The sequence below is a fragment of the Tenrec ecaudatus genome, chromosome X (assembly GCF_050624435.1).
Source record: "Tenrec ecaudatus isolate mTenEca1 chromosome X, mTenEca1.hap1, whole genome shotgun sequence".
Lineage (NCBI taxonomy): Eukaryota > Metazoa > Chordata > Mammalia > Afrosoricida > Tenrecidae > Tenrec > Tenrec ecaudatus.
The window spans coordinates 91,335,517-91,363,416 of NC_134548.1; the positions used below are offsets into that span (position 1 = coordinate 91,335,517).

Sequence of the window (27,900 nt, forward strand, 5' to 3'; positions counted from 1 at the left end):
TTAAACTTCTACTTCTGAGAGTTTAATTTTTTTAAAATCATTTCCCACTGTTTGCTGGAGTTCATAGATAGTATTAAGAAGAACGTGAAACTGTTTCTGCCTCCAGCTATCTTCCATACTTAAAAAAATACTTCTTGCCAGAATCTCTAGTTCCTTTAATGTTTCATGCCTGTTTGGATGGTGCTGGATGATTCTGCTAAAGCATCATACTCGTGGCGATTTTTTTTGTATTTGTTTTGCTTGAAGAATTTGCCTTTTGAACTCCGCAATTTTTCCATGGGCTCCAGTGTTGCTACACTCTGTGTCTTTGTAAATTCTTTCACAATTTTCCATTTCTCTGAGATTCATGAATCATATATCAGCAAGGTTTTGCCCATTGAAAGTTCACATTGTGACAGTATACTCAGCTTACATTGGTACTGGGTAACACCTGATATCCAGATTTGCACCATTTAATGAAGCTTTTCAGAAGATTAATTCTTTGATCATCTCCAGCACCATTCCTGTCAATGAGGAGATGCTTCCATATGACTCCTTTACCACTCAGAGATGGCCAATCCTCCTGATACACTCCAATGAAAACCTGTCACAATGTAAACCTGTGAAGTCCAGCCAGATGCTAGGAGCCAGTTCACTGTAGAGTTCCATTCTCTCTACACACTCTCCAGCATTTTTTGTTTTCTGGTTCTTTCTTTCTTTTCCTTTTAAAAATAATTTGCTTATCGTTATGGGTGTAGTAATCATGAGCATTTCAAGTATTTGCTAGCCATTCAGGTGTCTCCTGATTGTGTGTGTTTTTTGCTTCTTATTGAGGTATTGCAGAATTCTATACGCTTTAGTAATCAGTGCCTTGTTCATTATATCATTGCTAAATTTTTCTTCTAAGTCCATTTCACTCTTTTGATGAAGTCTTTTGAGATGTGTAATTGTTCAGTTTTTAATAGGTCCCAGTCATCTATGTTGTCTTTCACTGTGTGTGCTTCCTTTATTATATCTGGCAGTCCATATATATGCCCTACAATGGGGCCCTGGTTTTTGTCGATATTCTCGTTGATGATACTGATTGCTCTGGAGCTTGCATTTAGGTCTCTATCATGAGGGTGTTTTTATTTAAGTCATGGTGTGAGTTATGGATCCTGTTTCATTCTTCTGCTGATAGAGATACAATTTTTTCAGCACCATTTGAATTGGGCATCCCTTTCCCATTTGATATTTTTTTGGTCCTTTGTTGAAAATCAGTTGTTTGTAGATGGCTGCTTTTATTTCTTGGTTTACATCCTGGAGCCCCATCGTCGGTGTGTTAGTCTGGGGAGACTAGAGAAACAAGTTCATGGACACTCATATGTATATAAGAGAGAGTTTTCTATAAAGGGTAACTGTACATTAAGAAACCCAACCCAGTCCAGTCCAAGCCCATAAATCCGATACTTATAAAGCCCTCTTCCGACTCACGAAACCCATGTAATGATGCCAAATGCAGGAAGATCACAGGCCAGTGGGTAGAAAGTCTTTGGATCCAATGGCAGTGTAAGCATCTCAGCACTGGCAGGGGTCTCCACGTGGTTTCTCCAGGTCCAGGGTTCTGGCTGCATCAGGGTAGGTTCATGTGACTTCCCCAGATTTGGGTAGTAGAGTAGTTCCATGTATATTGTCAACTGCAATGTCTCCCATGGAGTGAACAGAGAGAGGTGTCTCCCGCCTCCAAGGAGAAAATACTGGAGTTCCCAGAATTCTCAGGAGAAAGCCATGCCCACACAGAGGCTTTATTGGTTATATCTTGGTTGACAGGCCAGACTCCATCCCTTCACTTGTAATCTTCTTAAATTGACACCAGATTATGTAACTACCACATTCAGTTTCTCATTATACCAATACCATGTTGTTTGTTTGTTTTTACTACTGTGGCTAATAGGTTTTGAACGTGGTTAGTGCAAGACCTCCTACTCTTTTTTTGACAAGTGCTTTACTTATTCTAGGCCTCTTACCCTTCCACAGGAAATTGGTAATTAGTTTGGAAACAGCACTTCTGTTCAACTTAACTGTTCCCATATGTTGATAATAATTTTATACTTCCTCAGATAAGAGTTAAAAATATTCCTTTCTCAATAAATCAAGCAAACCACTTCCCCCCAAATTTCTATATACTGTGGGACTGCTCGCCTCAGTGCTCACTCAATTTACATTGAAACAATTCTGTGAACTCTTCCACTGGACCTAAAGACTGAATGAGACCTGCCAACAAGCATTTGGAAGATAGAAAGTGGTGACTGTCTTACCCAAGTTCGGGGAGCTGAAATGACTGTGCAGAAGTATTTCAGTGAGGTATGTGTATATTGTGGTTTGGTGCCATCGAGTTGGTGCTCATCCATAGCTGCCCTATGACGAGAGTGAAAAACTGCCCAGCTCTGCACCAACAATTTTTTCTTTGTTTGAGCTCATTGTTGTAGCCACTGTGCCAATCCATCTCTTTGAGGGGCTTCCTCTCCTTGACCGTGCTTCTATTTTTACCAAATATGATACCCTTCTCTAGGGCCATGTCCTGACAACATGTTCAAAGTATGTAGAACAAAGTATCTAAGACAAAGGAGCCCTCTGGCTGTACTTCTTCCAAGACACACCAGTTTGTCCTTTTAGCAGCCCATGGTACTTCAATTGCTTCCCCATCACCACAATCCAAATGCATCAATTCTTCTTCCGTCTTCTTTATTCAATGCTCAACTTTCACGTACATATGAGGGAATTGAAAATACCATAGCTTGGACCAGGAGAAATTGAATCCTTAAAGTAACACACATGCTTTTCAATATTCTACAGAATTCTTGTGCAGCACATTTACCTAATGTAATTCATCTTTTAATCTCTTGACTCATGCTTTCAGGAGCATTGATTGTGAACTCAAGCAAGATGAGATACTTGACAACTTTAACTTTTTCTCCATTTATCATGATGTTACCTATTCGTCCAGTTGTCAGGATTTTGGTCTTCATTACATTTAATCATAATCCATACTGAAGACTGTAATCCTTGATCTTCATTAGCAATTGCTTCAAGTCCTCCTCGCTTTCAGCAAGCAAGGTTGTGTCATCTGCATATTGCAGGTTGTTAATAAGCCTTCCTCCCATTCTGATGCTCCATTCTTCTTCCTATAAGCTATTTGCTCTGATTATTTGCTCAGCATATAAATTGAACAAGTGTGGTGAGAGGACAAAATCCTGGTACATACTTTCTTGATTGTATACCATACAAGATTCCCTGGTTCCATCTGAATTACTGTTCTTGATCCATGTACAATTTCACCATGAGCACAATGAAGTGTTCTGGAATTCTTATTCTTCTCGATGTTATCCATGGTTTGATCCAAACAGTCAAATGCTTTTGATGTAGTCAATAAAGCACAGGTAACCATCTTTCTTGTATTCTCTTCTTTGAGCCAAGCTCCCTCTGACATCACCAATGACATACCTTATTTCAAGTCCTCTCCTGATACTGGTCTGAGGCTCTAGTATCTCCCTATCAATGCTGCTGAAATTGTTGTTAGATGGTCTTCAGCAAAATTTTACTTATGTGTCATCAATGATTTTGTTCTAACACTTGAGCTGTCTGTTGGGTCACCTTTCTTTGGAATGGGTACAATTATGTATCTCTTCAAGTCAAGGGAGTGCCTTCATTACTTCATCATCTTGTTGATACATTTCCATTTATGTTCCATCAGTTCCTGGAGCCTCGTTTTTGGCTAATGTTATTACTTCACCTTGAACTTTGTTCTTCAGTACCATTGGCTTTTGCTCATATGCTATTTCCTGAAATGGTTGGATGTTGACTAGTTTTTTGGTACAATTACTCTGTATGTTATTTCAATCTCATTTGGATGCTTACTGCATCATTCAATATTTTGTCCATAGAATCTTTAAAATTTGCAACACAAGGCTGGGATTTTTCTTCAGTTTTTAAAATCATTTTATTAGGGGCTCATACAACTCTGATCACAATCCATACATACATCAATTGTGTAAAGCACATATGTACATTCATTGTCCTCATCATGCTCAAAACATTTGCTCTCCACTTAAGCCCTTGGCATCAGGTCCTCATTCCCCCCCGCTCTCCGCGCCCCCTTCCTCATGAGCCCTTGATAATTTATAAATTATTATTTTGTCATATCTTGCCCCGTCAGACATCTCACTTCACCCACTTTTCTGTTGTCCATCCCCCAGCGAGGAGGTCACATGTAGATCCTTGTAATCTGTTTCCTCTGACCCACTCTCCCTCTACCCTCCCAGTATCGCCACTAACACTCCTGATCCTGAAGGAATCATCCACCCTGGATTCCCTGTGCCTCCAGCTCCTATCTGCACCAGTGTACAACCTCTGCTCTATCCAGACTTGCAAGGTAGAATTTGGATCATGAGAGTGGTGGTGGCAGCAGGAAGCATTTAGGAACTAGAGAAAAGTTGTATTTTGCATCGGTGCTACATCACACCTTGACTGGCTTGTCTCCTCCCCTAGACCCCTCTGCAAGGGGATTTCCAGTGGCCGACAAATGGACATTGGGTCTCCATTCTTCACTCCCCCCCTTCATTCATTATGGTAAGATTTTTTTTGTTCTGATGATGCTTTATACCTGATCCCTTCAACACTCATGATCGCACAGGCTTGTGTGCTTCTTCCATGTGGGCTTTGTTGCTTCTGAGCTAGATGGCTGCTTGTTTACCTTCAAGCCTTTAAGACCCCAGATGCTATACCTTTTGATAGCTGGGCACCATCAGCTTTCTTCACCACATTCACTTATTCACCCGCTTTGTCTTCAGTGGTTGTGTTGGGAGGGTGAGCATCATAGAATGCCAATTTAATAGAAGAAAGTATTCTTGCATTGAGGGAGTACTTGAGTAGAGGCCCAATGTCCTTCTGCTACCTTAGTACTAAACCTATAAATATAGGCACATAGATCTATTTCCCCATCCTCATGTGTAAATATATTTGCATAAGTACATGTCTTTATCTAGACCTCTATAAATTCCCTTTGCCTCCTAGCTCTTTCCTCTATTTCCCTTGACTTTCCTCCTGTCCCACTATCATGCTCTGTCCCCACCTGGGTTTCAGCAATACCTCTTCATTACATTACCCTTGATCATGCCCTACCAGGCCTCCCACACCCACCTCACCACCAGTTTGAGTCACTTGTTGTTCCCTCATCCCTGGGTTTGTTAATACCACTTCCTTTCTCCCCACCTCCCCCTATCCCATGTCCCCATGGATCTATCGGTCCTGTTGTTTTCTCCTCCAGAGTGTTCATCCAGCCTATCTTATTTAGACAGGCCTGTGGAGATAATAACATACACAAAAACAAGACAGAGCAATACCAAACAACAACAAACCACTGACAAAGAACAAAACAAAACACAACAAGAAAGAAAAGCTTGTAGTTCAAGGATTGTTTGTTGGCCTTTAGGAGTGTTTTCCAGTCCAGTCTGTTGGGGCACCACGCCCTGGCCCCAAAGTCCACCTTCAGCATTCCCTGGGGACCTTGCTGTTCCATTCCCTTGCTATTCGCTGCACTCCCCCAGTGCTTTGCCTTGGTGTGATAGGATCAGGTCGGGCGCAATTCCTATACCGTGTCTCTGGTGCTGTCCCCTGCAGGGCCATGGGTCAGTGAGGGACGTCATGTCTCATAGTTGGGCTGGCCATGTGGTCCTCTCTGTGGATTGGCTGCTCTAATTGGGGTCATCATCCTCAGGGCCTGGTGGGCCAGGATGTGCTCCACTCTCTTCTACTCCCCCTTCATCTGCTCCCGTGTGCTCTGATCAGATATGTCCCTCTCCTGGAGCTGCAGATTCAATGCCATCCTTTGAAATGAATTCTTTTGGGAGAGGGGCAGGCATCCACTTAGTTTTTGTTACTGGGGCCAGCCCCCCATCTTCAGTTCTTTCAGTTAAAATATGTTGGGTATATCCTTCCTTTTTGGTTTTCTATTTCTAGGTCGTTGGCCATTTTATTATGATGTTTGCATTTGTCTTCTTGGGCTGCTCTTTGAAATTTCTTATTAAGCTATTTGATGTTATCCTTTCTTTCATTTGTTTTAATTACTGATTATTAAGAGCAAGTTTCAGAGTCTCTTCTGACATCCATGTTGATCACTTCTTTCCTTTTTTTAAAATGACCCTTTGCTTTCTTCATGTATGGGAGGTATTCTTGATGTCCTCTCACAGCTCATCAGGTCTTTGGTTATAAGTGTTCGATAAGTCAATTCTGCTCCTGAACTGTTTTTTTTAAATCCAGGTGTTGTGCACTCAAGGTCATATTTTGCCTCTTGTGGACTTATTTTTATTTTCTTCATCTTCAACCTGAACTTACATATGATCAGTTGATGGTCTATTCCACAGTCAGCCCCTGGCCTGGCGTTAGCTGCTGGTGTTGAGCTTGTCCATTGTCTCTCCCAAAGATATAGTCAATTTAATTTTGGTGCCTTTCATCGGGAGAAGTTCATGTACATAGTTGCCTTTCTGTTGTTGAAAAAAGGCCTTTGCTATGAGTAAGTTGTTGGTTTTGCAAAAGTTATATTATGCAATCTCCGGCTTCATTTCTGTCACCATGTCTGTATTTTCCAACTACTATTCCTTCCTTTATTTTCAACCATTGCAGTTATCATACCTTTTTTTAACTTTCAATCAGGCTTTTTGGAAGACAGTAATTATAATTTTTATAAAGCTATATACTATCCCTGCCCTGGCATTAGTTTTCTTCTTTTCCTTTTCTTGGTTTGTTTTGGCTTCTGTCACAATAAAAACTGTGTTTATTTTAAATTCCCTACTTTTATCTTACTGGAATTTCAGAGTGAAAAATAGATAAATGGTAGTGTGTTCTACCATGTTAAACCTACAATTTCTAAGGGATTTTCATGCATGCTAAAGTTTAAAAAGCACTAGACTATATCTGCCAATACAATATTAATGAAAAGAGAGAAACTGGAATTGCTTTTCTTGTATTTGATTTTATAATTTTAGGATGTATATTTCAAATTAAAAAATTTTAAATAACATCATATTCTTGATATGTAGGTGCAATATTTTCCTTCATCTGCCCAAAAACATTTTTTAAAGTTTTGTTCTGTTTCCAGCAATGCATGAAAGTTTCATTTTTCCTATATCTTTACCAATACTTGTTACTTTCTATTTAAAAATATAATAATAATAATAAATATTATAATAGCCATTCTACCGGGAGTAAGGTGGTAAAAATTCATAATAGTCATCCTACTGAGGGTAAAGTGGTAGTTGACTGTGATTTTGGTTTGCAATGCCATGATGGATAATGATGTTGAGCATATTTTCATTTGATTATCAGACATTTGTATATCTTCTATCAAGAAATACATATTAAATTATGTGCTCATTTTTAATTAGGATGTTTTTCTTTTTATTTCTATTTATTTAGACACCATTATTAAGCAGGAAAAAAAGACAAGACAAAGAAAACTATCTGAATGAAGGAAACCATAAGTATGAGGACAAAATGTCCAAACAATTAACAACCATAGGTCTAATTATAGATGATGGGGAAAAAAAGGAAACCATCATGAAAACACGATTGACAGGCAGTTCATCACTGTTGCAGGCAGCACTACAGAAGCAGGAAAAGGACCATAATTGGAATTCATACACAATTTCAGACTACAAAAAGACTTACAGAATTGATTCTAGGATATTTACAATATAACTAGGTAATGGCCGGAGCATCATCCATGACCATTCAATTCTGAGCCCTAGACTTGATTTCCAGATGGAATGCATCTGTAAACCATTAAGGACATACCCAGACATATTCCCTGAAGGCAAGACCATACCTTTCTGGACTGCTCAGAAAGAAGTTGTACTTTACTTTCAAGCACATTTGACTGAGGGAAGAGTTACCACATTGCTGGTTAATTGTCAGATCTCAAATGGAGTCTGAACTAGTGTCAAGTATCACACACACATACTAAAAAAAAATCCATTCAACGAAAGAAAAAAAGAATCACAGTGAAGTCAGAGTTCTGACTATATACCACAACCTTCTGTAAATCAAGTGCTTTAGAATTTAAGCTCTAATACATCTCCTCCTCTGATCACAGAATATATTTTAAATCCTTAGATCATGCAGACTTACATTGATGTACTTCCTTCCTTGTGCACAGATTTGTTGATGTACACTTTAGATGGTTGCTTGATTAAGGACAGCCTATGTGACTCCAAACACTCTTTTTGATATCTAGGTACCATCTGATTCCTTTGCCATGCTTTAATATAGCCCCCTTGAGTTATGGTCATTTAATATGGCTTTTCTAGCCATGGTTGCTTATATGATATGTTATGTTTGTGGACTTTATAAACATGTGGTCAAATTTTGGAGAGCATTCTCTTCTATGCTGATGGACAAGAGTGGGCTGAGATTGAGACTTGATCTTGGTGGGGGGTGGAGGCCAAGCTCTTCATTTCCTTGACAATATCTTTAAGACCTTTAATGGAAAAAAATGGCCTTTAATGGGTGTGTGTGTGTGCGTGTATGTGTGTACAGAGATACATTCTTTGTTTCTTTGATGTTGTCTTTGATTTTTACCTTGGTAGAAGGTGTGACTTAAGACATCATTTTTGGTGAGGTGTAAAATATTGGTTCTATCACTTCATCTGGAAAGTCAGACTTCTATTTCCTGACTAAGCATTGGTAAAATCAAGAAGCTGTTCTGTGGCTTTTGGACAATTTTTGTTTCTGGCTCTGGACTCTGCTTTTGGCTCACCCCTGCCTGACCTTCAGACTTTGGATTGAATTTCATCTACTACCGCAGGAGATGATTCAGTTTTATGAGTCTCTGAGAGATGCTGCAGTGAATCAGTGAATCCAGGAACATGCAAGAATATACTGAAGGGAAGACTTTGGGGAAAATGAAACTGAATAGCACCTTGGAAAAGTTTAACTTTTGTGACATCATTCATCTCCAACTCCTTTGGACTAATCTGACATTCATTTCTCTAAAAAATATTCCCACATCCTGATCTTCAATAACTGTCTCATGAGAGACTTAGGAGAGCAGGGCCACATTGTAAGAAATACTTGCCCTTTGATTAGGTCATATGCCTTAAGATGGGAATTCAAGTCCATCCATCAAAAGTATCTATATATCAGAAGACATTTAAGTTAATAAATAGAATGATAGAATTCTATTAAAGAATAATAGCATTCTATAAAAGTATAATTGAATTAAAAGATAATAGAAAATCCCATAGACTTTTTGAAGTCCTTCTTGAGAAATTACCTTACAAGCAGTCTTCATTTAATATTTGATGATTCTAATAATAATATTATCATTAATTTAGCCAACAGTATATATTTAAAACACTAATGAAGAAATATGAAGGAAAGATTTTTGGCTAAAACATATAGAAAAGTACACCTGTACAATTAATTAAATGCTATAAAAGCAAAGCTATTTTAAGAATAGTGAAGGTAAAAAAAAAGAAAATGATTAGGGCAAAGAATGTACAGATGTGCTTTATACAATTGATGTATGTATATGTATGAATTGTGATAAGAGTTGTATGAGCCCCTAATAAAATGTTTATAAAAAAAAGAATAGTGAAGGTTAGGAACAAAGCAATGATTTTCATGTCAATTCACTAAGGGGAACTCTGTTATTCTATAAGACTTCAAGGCATATAAGACAAATGCAATGAATATAAAAACAGATAGCAGATATATATCAATGCCTGTGTAAAAATTTTTACCATGCAGTAAACACAAGTTGCCAATGTATGACAACTTCAAAAGCATTAAAAATTTGAACAAAATGCAACATCCTCAATGTCCACGCCCTTGGGAATGCTCTCCTCTCTTTCTACCTACTAAGGGCATCTCATTTTCAAGTCCAAACAAGTGTTTTAATTCCTTTAATCTTAAACAAATATGTCTAAGTTTTAACATTTTCCAGTTCAGGATTGGCACGTGGATTGGCAAGAACAAAATTTGGTCTATACCAATGGGGTCCAAATAAATCATTTTTATGGCTGTCTCCTCCAATATTTAGTATTTGGGGGATGAAATTGGGCAGCCAGAGAGATAAAAAGCCTCTCTAATTTACAAAAACTTCTCTGACATTTTACAAAATAACCTAAAATCCATGAAGCCTGAAGCATGAGACCACCTGGATCACCAAAGCAGAAGAATGAAGTAAGTCAAAGTTACACGATTAGCAAGATAATATAGTTTAAGAGTCCCCCCAGCTAAAAGTCTATTGACAATATGCTAAGTGTTCATCACAGGAGCAAACTGTCTTTTCCTTATTCAGTCACCTATACTCAAGGGTCACTTTATAAAAAAAACAACCCCCCCAAGAATTGAAGCCTATTAAACATTTTAATTAGACTAAGTGTTCTTAGGTATTTTTGGATAACCTCATATATTTTCCAATTCTCTCATTGTAAATTTACATAGAAATTCTTTGATCGCCATAATAAGCGTGTATTCTTTTTTTTTTTTGTTTGACTTCTGGAATTTCAAATTCAGATAACTGCTTGCAGAGCAAGGCCATATTGGGGGAAACATTTGGTTTCCTGAAAACCTGACTTAAGATGAGGTCATCTCCTCTGAGAACTTAGTTTCAGAACACATAATTTTCTGCATAGCAGCATAGCATGCACGTGTGTGTATGTTTAACACTTTGATTGCAACCATTATTCAGGCATTTTATATAACTCTGCGCTGATGATCAATTACAATGATTACTAATATGTACTAAACCTAACCTCAGTCTGATTTTTTAAAAATATTTTTGTCTATTTTCTTAAACAGTCTGAATTCTTTAATGCTCAGAGCAAAATGGTCCTACTGGTTTCTCTGGAACATTGTGCAAAACCAACCAACCTTTTTAAAAAAATCATTTTATCAGGGGCTCATCCAACTCTTATCACAATCCATACAGACATCAGTTGTGTAAAGCACATCTGTACATTCATTGCCCGCATCATTCTCACAACATTTGCTCTCCACTTAAGCCCCTGGCATCAGCTCCTCATTTTTGCCCCTCCCTCCCCGCAGCCTCCTTCCTCATGAACCCTTGATAATTTATAAATTATTATTTTGTCATATCTTGCACTGTGTGATTACTGTTTTTTTATTTAATCATTTCATTGGGGGCTCATATAATTCTTATCACAATCCATGCATACATCCATTGTGTCAAGAACATGTACATTTGTTGCCATCATCATTCTCAAAACATTTGCCTTCTACTTGCGCCCTTAATATCTGCTGCTCATTTCCCCCTCCCTCCCCACTGCCCCCTACCTCATGAGCCCTTCATAATTCATGAATTATTATTATTTTGTCATATATTACACCTACGGATGTCTCCCCCACCTTCTTCTTTGCTGTTCCTCCCCCAGGGAGGAGGCTATACGTTGATTCTTATAATCAGTTCCCCCTTTCTACCCCACATTCTCTCCACCCTCCAGGCATCACCACTCTCACCACTGGTCCTGAAGGGGTCATCTGTTATTTTTAAGGCAGGTTAAACAGGAACTATGATCCCGCATTATTTTTTAAGTCCCTTACTCTTGAGCCAAGGCCCAACAAACTCAGCTGGGGCCTCTTTTCTGCAGTGGATCATCTCATGGTCTCATTTAAGGAGAGTCTAAGGACAGAACCATTCTATTTCCATTAATTATCCATCCTTAACCCCTTTCCTGAATCCTTTCCCCTGAGTCCAAATCAAGTCCTCTGACTCATAATGGGGTTGTTACTCAAGTCCAATGCAAGAAGAAAGGGGCTACCCCTCAGCTTTTACCATTTTTCAGGCTTCCTGATCATCCAAACCAGTGATTCTCAGCCTGTAGGTCACTACCCCTTTGGGGGTTGAATGACCCTTTCACAGGGGTGACCTAAGACCATGGAAAAACACATATTTCCCATGGTCTTAGGAACTAAGACACTGCTCCTCTATCCATCTCCCGGCGGGTCACACCCTGTGTGAAGACTGTTACCCATGCTACACCATGCTTCAAGACAAAATTTCATTTATTTGTAATTAGAAATAAATATTTCACAATATGTAATTACATGTTGTTTTGTGATCAATCACTCTGCTTTAATTATGTTCAATTTATAGCAATGAAAATACATCCTGCATAGCAGATGTTTACATGACAATTCATAACAATAGCAAAATTACAGTTATAAAGTACCACCTAAAATAATTTTATGGTTGGGCGCTCACCACAACAGGAGGAACTGTATTAGAGGTTCGCGGCATCAGGAAGGTTGAGAACCACTCATCTAAATGATTTCCAATGGAGAAATTGTCCACCTCTTTCTGATGGCCAGGGCAGTGCATTACTGCCACCCTCTGGGGAAGTGGAATCATGTCCAACAGCCATAGGATTTCTTGAGTATACATAAATGCTTTTATTATTAGCCTGCAGGAGCTCTCTCTTTCCATATGGGCCCATCACCATGCTAAATAAAAAAATAAATATTTTTTTGAAAAGACAGAAAATTTCAAGTCCATAAATACATTCATAACCTTTCATGCTGACATCTATTTTGCTCTCCTTAGTGGAATCAATTGTGCTGAAGTCTCCAGCTTGTAGGCGTGGGGGCTGGGTGGTGGTGAGGGTGCTACAGACTCCACTGGGCCTTCTCAGTACACTACTGTATACTACACTTTCCTAGCCCCCTTTTCCATATAACTACTTCCATTCACAAATAATGTCCAGTCTACTGGGTAGAATGGTTTGTCGAAAAGGTCGTAACTGGGAAATATGTGGTTAATAATTTCTTTGCAGTTGCAGGTCTGTTCTCCAGTAGCTACATCAAGGAGGAGGGTAGCTGGGTTTAGCTTTCCTACAATTCTCAGGCAATCTTAGGATTGTCCAATGAAATAGCCTGGTAATGGCCCAGCCAACCAGCCACGAGTCAGAGGCCTGCTTCCTGTAATAGCAGGCAGATGACTTGATGGACAAATAAGGGCTGACCCAGGGTGAATTTCCCAGCTTCTTGCAACAGTTCACAAGTTGTTGCTATTGCCAGAAGGCAAGGGTGTGGGGGCAGCCTGCTACAGTTAGGTCCTATGGGATAGATAGGCCATAGGCTGTGACTTGGTCCCAACTTGCATTAATATTTTAGCAGATTTGGTAGGCCTTCGTCTTCAAGGTCTTATTGCAGTCCACCATCCACTATAAAGGATCTCCCTAATATCTTTTGAGGACTTCATATAAGTGTTTAACTCTTAGCCCAAAGTTGAGAAACCAGATTCAGCACAAATCAGCCATACCTAAAACACCCTATTCTAGGGGATTGGCATTTATAAGATAATTTATTTCCTGCTTTTCAGCTGACTTCTACGAGGTTGTACTTGGAAAGCAAGAAATTTAACTATTTGTAAATTGGGGCCTTGGTTTTAGAGACCCAAGAGCCATATTGGGCCAAATGATTTAAAGTCTGTCTAATTTTAGTCAGAGAGTTTGAGTAACATTTTCTAGTGATTAGAAGATCACCTACATATTATGAATTCACCCTTTTCCAAGAGCGGTCTAAAATATTTTGCACAAGAGACTCCCAAACAGAGGGTAACATTTGAAATCTCTGGGGTAATACTAATTCCTCTCCACCATTTGGGAGCGCTGCCATTCAGAAGCGAATGTTTCTTTCATGGGATTGCCAAAGAACTACAGGAAATGGGGTCTTTGAGAATCAAGACTGCAAACAATTTAGCTTCTGAAGGTTGATTACTAAGTAAAACGTAAGGATTTGAGACGGTAGGGTGAATGTATTGGACTATTTCTTTGACTGCTCTTAGGTCTTGAAGAATCTGGTACTTGGTCTATTGTAGCTGGTCTCTTGATACGAATGACGGGAGTATTGGGAGAAGACTCGCAATGGCAAATTAATCCATATTCTTTCATTTTTTATGATGGGCGTTATACCTTCCAGTGCCCCTTTCTTCAGGGAATATTGGTTTCTACTGGGTGGTTGGCCCCTAGGCTTCAGTCTCACCTCTCTGGAGATGCTCATTTGGATTTCCCTGGAATTACACTGGCCTATATGAGGGATTTTACATGAATATTGATTTTTTGGGAACACCCTGGGGTATCTTCCAAAGTTTGAATCTATAATACCAGGCATAGTCTTGAGGAACTTCCATCTGCAGTCCCTTAGTTCAGAAAGAATTGTTATTTGAGCATATCGTTTTGAATGTATATCCAGGTCCAGCACGGGACTGGGCAGGTGGGCATATATCAGAAACAAAGTGTCATTTTCTTTCCTACAATGAAGTCATCAAGGGGTTCCCAGAGGAGCTGGTTTTCAAGTATCACTGCATCCTCAGTCACAGTCACTCAAAGGGAAGACAAGGAAGTCAAAGATGTACTGACCTCTGAATACATGGCCTCGTTATCCACTAAAGAGTACACAGTCTGCCCCTCCCCCCATTGTTATCTTTAACTCAGGGTTCCTGCGCGGCAATGGGGATGGCAGAGGTTGATGCCAAATTATGCTGCACCCCTAGGTAGCCTCAGTCTTCTCTTGCAATTCAGGCATTTATTCTTCCAAGGTCCAGACTTTTTGAAATAGGTACATTAATCTTGTCTAAGTTCTTTTTCTTTTTGGGGGCTTCCTCACTGGGGCTTCACAAACTTACCTCAAGTTGTCTCTAGGAGACAGTAACAACATGAGGCTGCTTGTACTCTTGGTTTTGGAATACCTTGAAGGCAATGGTGTCAGCTGGGATGGGTTCATGCCGCCTGCCCTGATGAGTGAGTTCCTGTAACTTCTTCCTAATACCAGCGATGCTTTGGGAGATAAAGTCATGTTAACCATTTGGGCATCAGCTGAGTCCCCAGGATCAAGGTCTGTATTGTTATGAGAAGCCTGGTATGTTCATTCAGGAATTCCGAAGGATCTCAGTTGCCTTCTGCTGAATTGCATTGGGCAGCACGATGTTGAGGTTCTTTTGTTTAGACACTCCCTTCTTTAGACCCTCTCGAGCACCCATTTGGAGTGATCCAGTTGCAGTAGGCCATCATCATTTGAGTTTCAATTTGGCTGAGTTATAAGGATTGCCTTGGCTGGAGCTGGCATTCCATTGGGGTTTTCTTCATGAATACATGCTGCCTTTTCTTGAGTGGTATCTAAGACAAGCCTGCTCTTGTGCTTGGTCAGGAGCCTGGCCCACAGAGTCTGAACATGTGCCCCATTAGGATTATGGGTAACAAAAATAATGGTCATCCTGCTAGGAAGGATTTTAATGTTTCTAATTTAGCAGCTCAGAAGTAGAGAGGAGCCCCCGTGACATAGTGGCTATGTGTTGGGTTGCTAACCCATAGTCAGCAGTTTGAAACCTCCAGTGGCTCCTTGGGAAAAAGATGAGGCTTTCTACTTCTGTAAAGAGTTAACCGTCCCAGACCCCTCACAGGCTGTTCTATGCTATATTATAGGGTTACTATGAGCCAGAATCAACTCGATGGCAGTGAGTCTTGAGTTTGAAGTAGAGAAAAGAGTATGTGCCCCGTAATATCTGGTGGGTTGTCCATTCAGACCCAATCCGAATGGAGACTGGCTGTTGTCCTAGCTCTTCAAACGTGGGACTGAGGGACTCTGTCCAAACCATCTGACTCTGCAGCTGAATAGGAAAGGGCTAGTTCACTAGGTCCAGCTAAATTTCTGCCACTAGGTGTCGATGGTGCATTAGGAACCACAGGCATGGCTAGACCATTTGTATGCAATCTCAAAGTTTAACTTCCTCCGTGGCCTAGTGGTCCTGTGTTGGGCTGCTAACTCCAGGTTCAGCAGTTTGAAATCACCAACAGCTCTGCAGGACACAGAGGGGGCTGAGCTAACTAATTAGGTTTGATTTCTTATTAGAATTGTTAACACTCATAGGTAGACCCCAGTGGTGTAGTGGTTATGCATTGCATTGATCCTCCAGGTCGGCAGTTTGAAATCACTTCCCACGCTGTGGGAGAAAGACTGGCTTTTCTACTCCTGTGGACAGTGACAGTCTTGGAAACTCACAGGAGCAGTTCTCCCCGGTCCTAGAGGGTGGCTCTGAGTCAGCATCGACTCGATGGCAGTGCGTTTGAGGTAACATTCATGGAGGCAGATTGAGGTTTCTTAGGCTTTTTGCCTTGAACGGTCAGGTTCTTCTTTTCCCGCTGGACCATCAAGCAAGTGTCTGTCATAGTTTCATCTTTATTGCACAGAGCCAAAACTAAGCTCACCGCCATCGAGTCAATTCTTACTCAACGACCTTGCAGGAAGGGGTTGAACTGCCCCTGTGGGTTTCCCAAACTGTAACTCTTCAGGAGAGTGGAAAGCCTCATCTTTCTTTTGTGGAGTGACTAATCACTATGCTCTGCACATAGGGGATCTCATTCCATTTTCCTGCTCTCTGACAAAATTATTCAAACTGTTAGATAGTATAATAATTTAAGGATTCATGCAATGGGTATCTTTCTCCAGAGTCTAGGTTGTATTTAGGTCAGGCTTACTACAGTAGAACATCATTCTCTTTTTAGTCATGGCAACATATCCATAAACAAGTCAATCCGATCGGAAACTCTCACTTGCATCATTACAGTGGTTAACAAGAACAGATCAAATGCAGACACAAAAGTGTAAGGCAACGAGGAGCTGAACCCGTGTGCAATGACCAGATGCAGCAATTCTGCAAAACGGGAAAGACGGTAGATGTTGAGAACACACACGCCAGAAGTCTTAGTGAAAATAATCTCAGCTCCTTCAAGGATGTCTGTAGTACACACCCCAAGGTCCCCCTCCCCTGGCGGCCTACGTGGTCTATGGACAACAAACACCTTTACTTAATGAGAGAGGTATAATCCCCATGTGAATCACCAAAGTGAAAGAGAGTTCAAGGTCTGATCACTAGCCACTCACAGGGGCAGAGTAAGATTCAGTACACATTTTATTAGGAAATCTGGAAAGACAGTGAGACAGTTCTCCAAGACTGTCTTCCCTTCTCCCATACAGCCAGGGTCTTTATACTTTTCTGGGAGTCAGTACATTGCTTTGTGCCATTCTTTCTTAAGTTTATAGCCTTTCCATCTGGCAGCACAATCTACCTGTTTTCCTCTCTGTTGATTTAGGTTTGGGTTAATAATGCAACAGTGAATCATTTACAACATTTTAAGTCCAAACACCTGGGGCACATGCCAGGGAGGATGAAGAGGAAGGGGTGGGGGAATTTAGTTAAAGCTGCAGCTGCAGGAAATGATCATCCGAATACAAAATGTGATTAAAAGTAATAAACATGGAGGAATTCATATGAAAACTCCCCCTCTCATGACTGCTATTCTATGAATACTTTGTAAAATCAAAGTTTGGACTTCAAATACTTCTCCAGTCATGGATGGCATTTATAATTTTGGTAAGCTTACCAAGGAAAATGGAGCTCTGGTGGCATAGTGGATTGGGCATGGGGCTGCTAACCTCAAAGTTGGCAGTTTGAATCCACCAGTCACTCCTTGGGAGAACAAAGAGGCTTTCGGCTCTCATAAAGACTTACAGGCCTGCAACCTTAAAGGAGCAGCTCTACTCTGTCCTACAGAGTTGCCAGGGGTCAGAACGAATGCTAATGTGTCTTGAGTACTAACAGAAGCAGTGCATTCACATTCAAAACCTACTAGTTACCCAGTTTAGAAGAAATGGAAAAAGGGTTTCTTATATTCAGAGATTTTCTGAAAACACTAGAAATATTCCTACATAAAACCTATGGTAACATTTTAGTCTATTTTGTGGCTAATTTCCCTTCAGTGAGCTCTTTGGATCATTCATAATTCATGAATCCATTCACCTTCTGGAAATCTGGATTCCTTCTATGTGACACCAAGTCCAAATGATCACAGCTCTTTTTCCAAGTCCAATCTAGTCCACCGTTCTATTGGACTATGTTATTCAAGTGTTTCAGCAAGTGTCACTATCAAAAGCTTATTTGTAGAGGACAAAACTGAATATGGTATGCTTAACTTTTAATCATAGTTTTTAAAGAGAAAAAGACTAATGAGAATTAACTATAGAACAAATTCAAAGCCAATTAAAATCAATTAAAAATAAAAAAGAACATTAAACAAATGGACTTTTAAAGGAGATTCTGATACAACACGTGAAAATCTTTAGACATAATACTATGTACCAAGAATATAAATTCTACTTGATAGTGCTACTATTTTTTTTTTCTGTCATGGCATTTTATTCCATATACATCAATGTTGGCGTCGAACTCCCCAGGAGCCAGGGCGGGGAGCTATTGAGCGTGTTTCCGGGGCTGTCTGGGGGGCTGCCCACGGGGTGGGTGGGGGGTGGGTGGGTCCCGGGTGGGTGGGTCCCGTGGCTCTCCCGTGGCTCTCCCCCTCCCCCTCCTCTTCCCGTCCTTCTCATCACACTCACCTCCTCCTGCTCCTTCCTCTCCACATCGTGGATGCCCACCAGGAAGCTGTAGTCCACGAGCTTTAACTGCACAAGGAAAGGAAGAACGAAGTTCCCTGAACTGAGAGGCCCGCTTTACCCACGGCCAGGGTAGACGGCACCAAAGCGCAGGGCACGACTGGCAGTGAGGAGGGGCAGAGCAAGGGGGGCTCATGGCAAAACCCAGGGACCTGCACCAGGAGCTTCCAGCAGTCTCTCAGGATGGTTTGTGGGAAGCGCAGCGCACACTTCCACCCACACGGTCAGTCCATCGAGCTGTGCCACTACCACGATGGATAGCCCAGTCCTCCGGTCCAGCTGCATGTACAGGGTGGCAGGCCCAGGGCTCCTGTGCTCCCTCCCTCCCTTGTCCCCCCAGGCAAACCTAGAAGGTGTCAATACTAAGGTAACCTTCATTCAGCGCCACATTCTGCTTGGACAGTGAAGGTGGTAGTGCTGCAGACACAAGGTGGCCCCCCATCTTCTAGCGGGCTGCTCTCCACCCTCCCTACTCCCCCACCCCTCCCCACCCCCCCACCCCACCCCTCCAGGCCTCTGAGATCTCGAGCTGGCTAGGTTGACCTAGAGCTGCGCATGGCCTCAGGCTCACTTGACAGTGCTACTATTTTGAGGAAGCCTTATAGAATATGACTTACACAAAACTGCGACCTTCTATTCTAATTCTAACATCAGAATTATTTATCTAGTAGTGTATCAAACCCACAAAACTAAATCACAGAGCTGTATGATTCTGTGAGTTAGATAAGGGATGGGAGGCTGAAATGGGGCAGATGTGAAGTTAAATTGAAACACGCAAAGTAAGGGTTCCTGGGTTTGTGGTTTGGGATTTCTTGTCCAGGCAGATAACAGCAAGGTTTCTTTGTCTGTATACCTTGACTTCTGATGTGTTGATACTGTCCTTGATGACACAGGGAGGGAAGGTCTCACCTCAAGCTGTCTGTATGTTCCCCTGTCATGTTACTAGTTTGGCAAGGTAATCAGCTCTCAGAATTTTGGAAGAAGTAGTAGTTAGCTGTCAGGACTGCCGTGGCTCAAATACTCACAAACCAAACTAACTGCCATGAGTGAATTCCAACAGGTCATAACTGCACCTGTGAGTTTCCAGGCCTGTATCTCTTTAAGGAAATAGAAAGCCTTGTCTTTCTCCCACAGGTGGTTTCGAACTGCGGAACTTGTGAATAGCAGCCCAATGTACAACCACTATGCCACCAGCGCTCCCTACCATGGTTACAGAGGTGAGCAAATATGGTTTTCATTTATGTCTTTTTATATGCTGAGAATTATTTAAAATAAAACACTCTCTATATAAAAAGAGTTCACCCAGAGTGTAAAACAAGAGCCCACAATTGGCAAAAGATGACATAATAGACAAAGGACTAATTACTAGAATCTACAGAATGCTGCAAGCCTACAATAAGGAGAAAAACAACAACAACTAATAACCCTCTTAAAAGGTGGGCAAAGAACCTGAATAGACCATTTACAAACGATGGCACTCAAAGGATGATAACAAGCATATGGGGAAATGTTCATTACTCATCTGGGAAATGCAAATCAAAACAATCATTAGATACCATCTAACACCCACAACCACAGATCAACTAAAAAATAAAGAGGGTGTAGCGAGACTAGAACTTTTATACTGATGGTGTGCCTGTAAATACATACAACCATTGTGGAAAGTGACATGTCAGTTTCTAAAACAGCTGACAATAGAACTATTAAAAGACCCAGCAGTACAATTGCTGGCACATCCGCCAAAGAAATAAGAGACAGATCATGGATAGAAGTATGCTCTCCTAAGTTTACTGCAGCACAGTTCACAATAGCAAGAAAAGTTGGGAAAAGCCTGAAACTTCATTTGTAAAAGAATGGATTAAAAAACAACAACGTTGGTACATCCACACAATGGAATACTATACATCCCTAAAAACAGTGATGAAATCATGAAACACCTCAAGACATGGAGAAATTTAGAAACCATTATGATGAGCGAAGTTAGTCAATCACAAAAGGACAAATACTGTATGAGTCCACTGTAGGGATGGACAACAGGATGGGAGCAGGCTCAGGCATTCAGGCTGTCCAGTCTGCTGGCCAGGGCGGCCAGGCAGCTTGGAAGAGAGCCTGACTACACCCCCTTTCTGAAGGGTTGTGGGGAGGAGATGAGCCAGTCAGGGTGCAGAGTAGCAACAATGAAATATATAACTTTCTTCTAGTTCTTAAATGCTTCCCCCTCCCACCACTATCATGATCCCAATTCTACCTTACAAATCTGGCTAGACCAGAGGATGTACATTGGTACAGAGAGCAACTGGAAACACAAGGAATCCAGGAAAGATGACCCCTTCAGGACCAGTAGTGAGAGTGGCGATGCCTGGAGGGTGGGGGGAATGTGGGGTGGAAAGGGGGAACCGATTACAAGAGTCTACATATAGCCTCCTCCCTGGGGAATGGACAGCAGAGCAGTAGGCGGGGGTGAGATTTTGGACGGTGTAACATAGGACAAAATAGTAATAATTTATGAATTATGAAGGGTTCATGAGGGAGGGGGGAAAAGGAGGAGCCGATATTAAGGGCTCAAGTAGAAGGCAAATGTTTTGAAAATGATGATGGAAACAAATGTACAAATATGCTTGACACAATGGATGTATGTATGGATTGTGATAAGAATTGTACAAGCCCCCAATAAAATGATTAAAAAAAAAAGAGAGCCTGGCTGTTGTCCATGAAACATGCTCCGTCCTATCTATGTTTGTATCCTGAAGGTCACTTTAGTTAAGGGGTCCTCATGTCATCTGGGATCAGATTTTCCAGAGGTGGGGAGGGGAGGATGTCTGCTTAGTGGCTGCCATACAACGTTATGAAGATGTATGCCAGATTGTCAGATATTCCTATTAGAGTGACAAGGGCTACTGATGGGAAGGCAAATCAGGAGGGGGCGGGGAGGGAGCATGCATGTCCGGGAGGAGGTAATTGGATATCTGTTGGTAGAAAAATGGGAAAGACCAATTTCCTAGTGGGGGAAAAGGACTAACAATACTTTGCAGAACTCCAGGGGGGGGATTATGCCTGGTTATCTGTGTCTAATAAACTACAGTTGTTCAAGTATCTGTGCAACTCCGGTGGACACAGGCCATATGCCAGAGAACACTGGGACATGAATCCCCGGATCTTCAAGGTGCACAACATGCTCCAAAGGCCATACCAGAAGGATCAGGTGTGGAAACCCACTATGTTGTGGGAAACTAAGAACCGGGAAGAGAGTGTACGCAGACAAATTTTCTGTGCACATGATATATAAAGAGTCTGGGAGGCAGACTCTGGTAAAGGAAGACCTTCACATTAGTTAGTTAGAGATGAATCCCAGTCACATTCTTCTGACTAAAAATCACCCCCAGAGTCTCCCCCATAATAGATGTTTTAGCCTAGGTTGACTACAGAAACAAATTCATAGACGCTCATTTGTATATAAGAAAGAGCTTTATATATAAGAGCAATTAAATAATGAGAAAACATCCCAGCCCAGTCCAGATCAAGTCTATAAGTCCTATATTAGCCCATATGTCTGATACTAGTCTATAAATTCCTCTTCAAACTCACGTAACATGTGCAACGATGCTGAATGCAGGAAAATCACAGGCCAGTGGGGTGGAAAGTCTTGTGGATCCAGTGGTGGTGGAAGCATCTCAGCATTGTCAGGGGTCTCCACATGGCTCCTCTATCTCCAGGGCTCTGGCTTCATCAGCATAGCTCCATGTGTCTTGTCAACAAGAATGTGAAGCAGAGAGAGTGGGTCTGGCCTCCAATGAGCTATTTATCTCTAAATGCGGTCATCAAGCTACAATGATTGACAGAATAAACTCCACCCCTTCACTCTTAATAGTCTCAAGTTGACGCCAGATTATGTAACTACCACAATAGGCTACTTAAAGATCTTTCTATTAAGCATATGGCTGCTCTCTAGTATGCCCAGAGGCTATCTGCCATTGAGAGGTATCAAACCCTATTGACGTCCCACCATAAGTATGGTCCACTCTCTTCTGATAAGCATCATAGATTGCTCTCCTGAGAAGAGCTCAGAGACACTTAAGGCCAAGCCAGCTAGGCTACCAAGGTTAAGCCACCATCTTAACTCTAGGAACAGCTCATCTTGTTACATATGCACCTTCCTGTCATGTGTAAGCCTCTAGCACATTCCCTTCCTGTTACATATATGTATAACATGGCTTGCATGCCCGAGATTATATAAGCCAGTTAGAGAATACATTCGCTCTCCCTCTTGATCTGCCATCTAAAGAGGTGAGCCTTTGCATGCCTTATATTATGTTTCTTTAATTTACCCTTCAATTAAACAACCACTTCTAGGACCCATTTGGTTGTGGAGGTTGGTCCCCCATACTAGGTGAACTAGACTCTACCACAAATACACCTGTGACCTGATGAATTAAGACTGAAATTACATGGTGTGTGAACAAGAATAAGACAACTATACCAAGAGTATTGAACTATTAGTAGGCAGAAAAACATTGACTTATTACACCAATGCCCTACTTGCTGTATTAAGATATGTATTATTCTGGCACTGTGACTGATATTGTCATTGAAGTTTTTCCTGACCAACAACTCTCATTTTTTGTGCAAATAGCGTTCAGTCACGTAAGGATTTATTCCGCACAAGTGAATAACCCAGGTATTGCGATATATAGTTAGCCTACACTTGTTCAATCTCCCTCTCTCAATAGTGTTTTAAAAGTTATTAGCATGGGTTGATCTACAAACACTACAAACAAAAGATCCTAATGCTCGAGGGAGATGATTGATAAGATTGTCTATCATAAATTAATGTTGAATTTAATCTTAATAGCTCTCATTTATGGATTAAATAGATTTGTCTTATGGTACAAAAGAGAGCCCAATATCAAATATAATTTAAATAGAACAGCTATTAAGTCTTAAAGGAACAGCAGCACAAAGACCCAGACACATCATCCAGATGAGGGAGGTCATTAACGCAAGGTCAAAAGTCATCTGAGGATTCAAGTCAACATGCTAGTCAAATAAGGCATGAAACAAAGGAAACTCAATTCATAATTAGTGGAAGATCAATACATCACAGTTATAGGTGGGACTCTAAGAGCAGGAACAGGACCCTGATTTGGATATATGATTATGTGAGATAGCAGGGCTTACAAGATTGGTCCAAGGAAGTCAGAGCAAAAGTGATAGAGTATGGCTCATGATTATTAGACCCCCCAATACTGTCCTTAGTATGCTGACCTCTATCAAGGACACACCCAAGCAAGCCCCTTAGAGTGACCGAGCCTGCCTGGGATGGCTGGAGAATGGTCAGGGTAATCTAATTTCTGAGGCACTCAGCCTGAGGTCAAGATTGTATAATCCTTGGATGATGATCAGAAATAATTCAGTGGAGGCATATTCTCCGTGAAGACTCTGCAAATGGATTCTGAGCTATCATTGCCATGCGCAGACTTTTTCAATTGGGGTGCTCAGAATGGATTAGTAATAGTAATTATCTGATCACACAGTGTGGCGATCTTCTTCTGTGTGGACTTAGCTGACATCTCACCTAGATGGCTGCTTGGTTTAAGACCCCAGACACCAGTATTTCAGATTATCTGATTGTATAACCCCAGCTTGTTATGCATCCAGAACTTCAATGATCTCATCATAAAGGCAAGTGTCAGGCAGGTTCACATCATAAAAAGTAATATTTTTATATTAGGGCTATAATTAAGTGGGAGCTCGAACTCCCCTTAAGGTTTATATATTTCCATGGTCTACTTTAGAGGCAGCATTGCTAGCCTCTTGATCTTATTGACCTAATCAATGGTATAGACGTGAAAATATTAGTCAAAAATAGGATATAGGAAAGCCTTTTAGAGTGGACTACTTGGAATTGTCCCCTATGCAGATGAAAACATACGTGACAGCAGACTGTTCAAGAAAAGAACACGAGCTTGACACAAGGCAATAACAAGAACACTCACTGACTGAGGGAAACCTACTTGTGTGCGGAATGAAGACACTTCACCAAAAACAAAGAACATATGAAAATAGTGACTATATGACAGTCTCAGGTTGTCAACTATTGGGCAATTCCAAAGTAATGGAAGATTTTAATTAAAATCTATGACTTCAAAGTCTTGGGATGGCAGCCCTCTGCTTCCTCCCAAACTAGGGGGTTTCAGGTTTAAATCCAAATGAGTGTTTCAGTTCCCTTTATCTGCAGCAAGGGTTTATGGTAAAGTCCAGTTCACTTCGTGGCATTTTCAAATCGGTCGTTCTGATGGGACCCAAGAAGAAGAACGCTGTCCACTTCAAAGAACCAAAATCTACAATCCCAGATCACCAAAGGCAGACAAAATCTTTGTTCACAATGTGCGATTAGTGACATACAGTGTGATTATTTTTAATTAGGGGTTCATACTAGTACTCATAAAATTTTTTCTCCAGGAACAAGTAGCCCTTCCCTATTTTATCTATAAATAGAAGTGAAATCATTTTCTGAGAGAGAGAGAGAGAGAGAGAGAGAGAGAGAGAGAGAGAGAGAGAGAGAGAGAGAGAGAGAGAGAGAGAGAGAGAGAGATAACCACCCCCGTCTGGTCATGAATTTCCATAAAAATTAACTGAGTACCACGGAAAGAGTGTCTAGAACATTAGATTACCTGCAGGACACCACTACCTTGCGGGAACTATTTGGTCTTCTCCCTCTCTTCTCACAAATGGAAAACTGACTGTAGCTGAGGAAAGGCATCCTCTGAGGAATTGGTTTCTCAGCTGTACAACTAAGAAAGGGATGAATGGATGACAAACATTAGACAGACACATGACAACATTGCTTGGGAGACCACATTAAATGATGACATGATCTGCCCTAACATGACCACTCTGGTTTTTGTTTTCCTTTTTCTTATGTGGACTCTATTCCATTTTACAGACTGGATTTTTCAGCAACTCACAATGCTCAGAGTAAAACTGCCCAGGGAAATTTCTGGACCATGATACAAATTCAAAATTACTTTTAGCCTCTTTTTGTTTTGCTTTTGTCTGTTTTTAAGACCCAACTTTCACAAAAGCCAGAGATATAATAGAAATACTAACACTCTAAGGTCAAATGTGTAAAATTAACATGTAAAACTAAGTAAAATGTATTATGAGTATTTGTTAATATTGAAATAACACCAGTAGCAGCTACATTCTGTAAACCTCAGTTTATTTATAAACAAGGACATAAATATGGACACTAAAAAATACATCTATTAAGAAACAAAACTGTCTCTTTGGTACTTAGCAGGAAACCTTCTATTATTCTATTTTGTAACACACAGCTTAAATCTCACAAGCTCCTCAAATCATGATTCTTTGAATTAGTTAGATAATAGATTATTTCATTTAAAGTGTTATGACACTTAAAATGCATAAGTTAAACAATTTAGTAGATATGAGAACTGTAATTTCTTGTAAATAAAAGATACTCTTAAAATGCCCACAACAGGTCCTCATGTAAAATGTATAGAAACATTTATTCAGTGGATAATTCATATTCTTGACAATTTTTGAAGCAGTTGTAATTCGAGAACTTTATCGCTTTCATGTTCTATAACTCTTGATTTAGACTGGGAGCCTCCAACTCAGGATATTACTCCTTTCTTATAAGTCCAATACAGGCCATGTTTTGATAGAAATGTTTGGTCAAATGTGATGTATTAGCAGACAGCAAAGCAAGTTCTTCTATGTAAATGACAAAAGCTTATACAGCCATGATTAATTAGCATATATATGATTAATCATACACATAATTAACCATCAGGTCTGCTAATTTTGACTAAAGTCTGATTAAAATAATAAGCGGATTTTTCATATTCTAACTAACCACTGTGAAGTAGAGCCTTTTGAAATGTAAAAATCTTTGATGTAAGAAAAGAACATATTCGATGCTTTTTTTCTATCTTATGAATAAACCCACCAAAATCTATCTAATGTTATAATTTTTTCAATTTCATTGTTTTAAACAGCCTTTAAGCAAACATCACTTTTACCCAAGCATCGTACAACTTACCAGATACCCTCACTCAACTTAATTTTATTATCTGTCACATCCCTTTACAACCAGACCTTCTGCTTTAAAACTAAATTACTTGTTTTTCTCACTTAAAACACAAAAGAAAGCCTACAATAAGAAGAAAACTAATAACCCTCTGAGAAAGCTGAGAAAGTGGGCAAAGAACTGAATTGATGATTCAGAAGGATGACACTCGAATGCCTAATAACACATGAGGAAATGCTCCAGTTTACTAGCCATGTGGAAAATGCAAGTCAAAACAACCGTGAGATACCATCTGACACTTATACCTGTAGCCCAGTTTAAAAAAGCAAACAAACCTGAGCACAACAAATGCTGAAGTGGGTGTGGCAAGATAGGAACTCTTATCCACTACTGGTAGGTGTGTAAATACTCATGGTCACTGTGGAAGGTGACATGGCAACACCTAAAACAGATGGCAGTTGAAATACCATATGATCCAGCAATATCATTCCTGGGCATATAACGAAAAGAAACAAAAAACTGATCCTAAACAGACATTTGCTCTTCCATGTTCATTGCAGCACAGTTCACAATAGCAAGAATCTGGAAAAACTCTAAATTTCCATCAGTAGAAGACTAGATTGAAAAAAAACAAAAACAAGTCTGGTATATACACACAATGGAAGGTTACCCATCCCTAAAAAACAGCGATGAAACCATCAAACACCTCAAGAAAAGGAGGGATCAGGAAGACAGTATGCTGAGTGAGGTTCATCAGTCACAAAAGGATTAATACTGTATGAGTCCCCTGCTGTGTAGGGCATCCAATCTGCTTGGTAGAGAGCCTGGTTGGCGCCAATGTGTCATACACCATCCACTCTACGTCCTATTGTGAAGGTCCCTTGGCCAGAGGGCACCTCACGACAGCCGGGATCAAATGGTTAAGCGTGGGGAAGGGGATGTTGTCTACTGAGTGGCTGCCATGCAAAGCTATGAGGAGGTCCCGATGGACCGGTACTGGTAGACAGCCTATCAGAGGGATGAGGGACACTCATGGGAGAAAACAAGTCAGGGGAGGGGAGAGGAGCAAACACGTCTGGGGGAACACAGTGCATGTCTGCTGCTAGGAAAAGAGGGAGGACCAACCTCTAGTTGGGGGAAGAATGACTGAAAATCCTTTAGGGGACACAAGCTGTGGAGTGTCCCTGGTGGTAGGCACCGCATGGGCCCTACTGACCCGGGTCCTGGGTGCATTCTGGGGACCTCAGCTGGGTGCCGTGGAACTCGGGGATACTGAAACCTGAATTCTCGAGGTGCACAGCATCCTCCAGAGCCCGGAGCAGTGAGATCACATGGGAAAATTCCACTGGGTGAACTGGAATCAT

General features: G+C 40.8%; 1 pseudogene; it reads right to left on the minus strand.

Moving 5' to 3' along the window:
* LOC142433513 (THO complex subunit 7 homolog) lies at positions 1-27,900 on the minus strand (annotated as a pseudogene).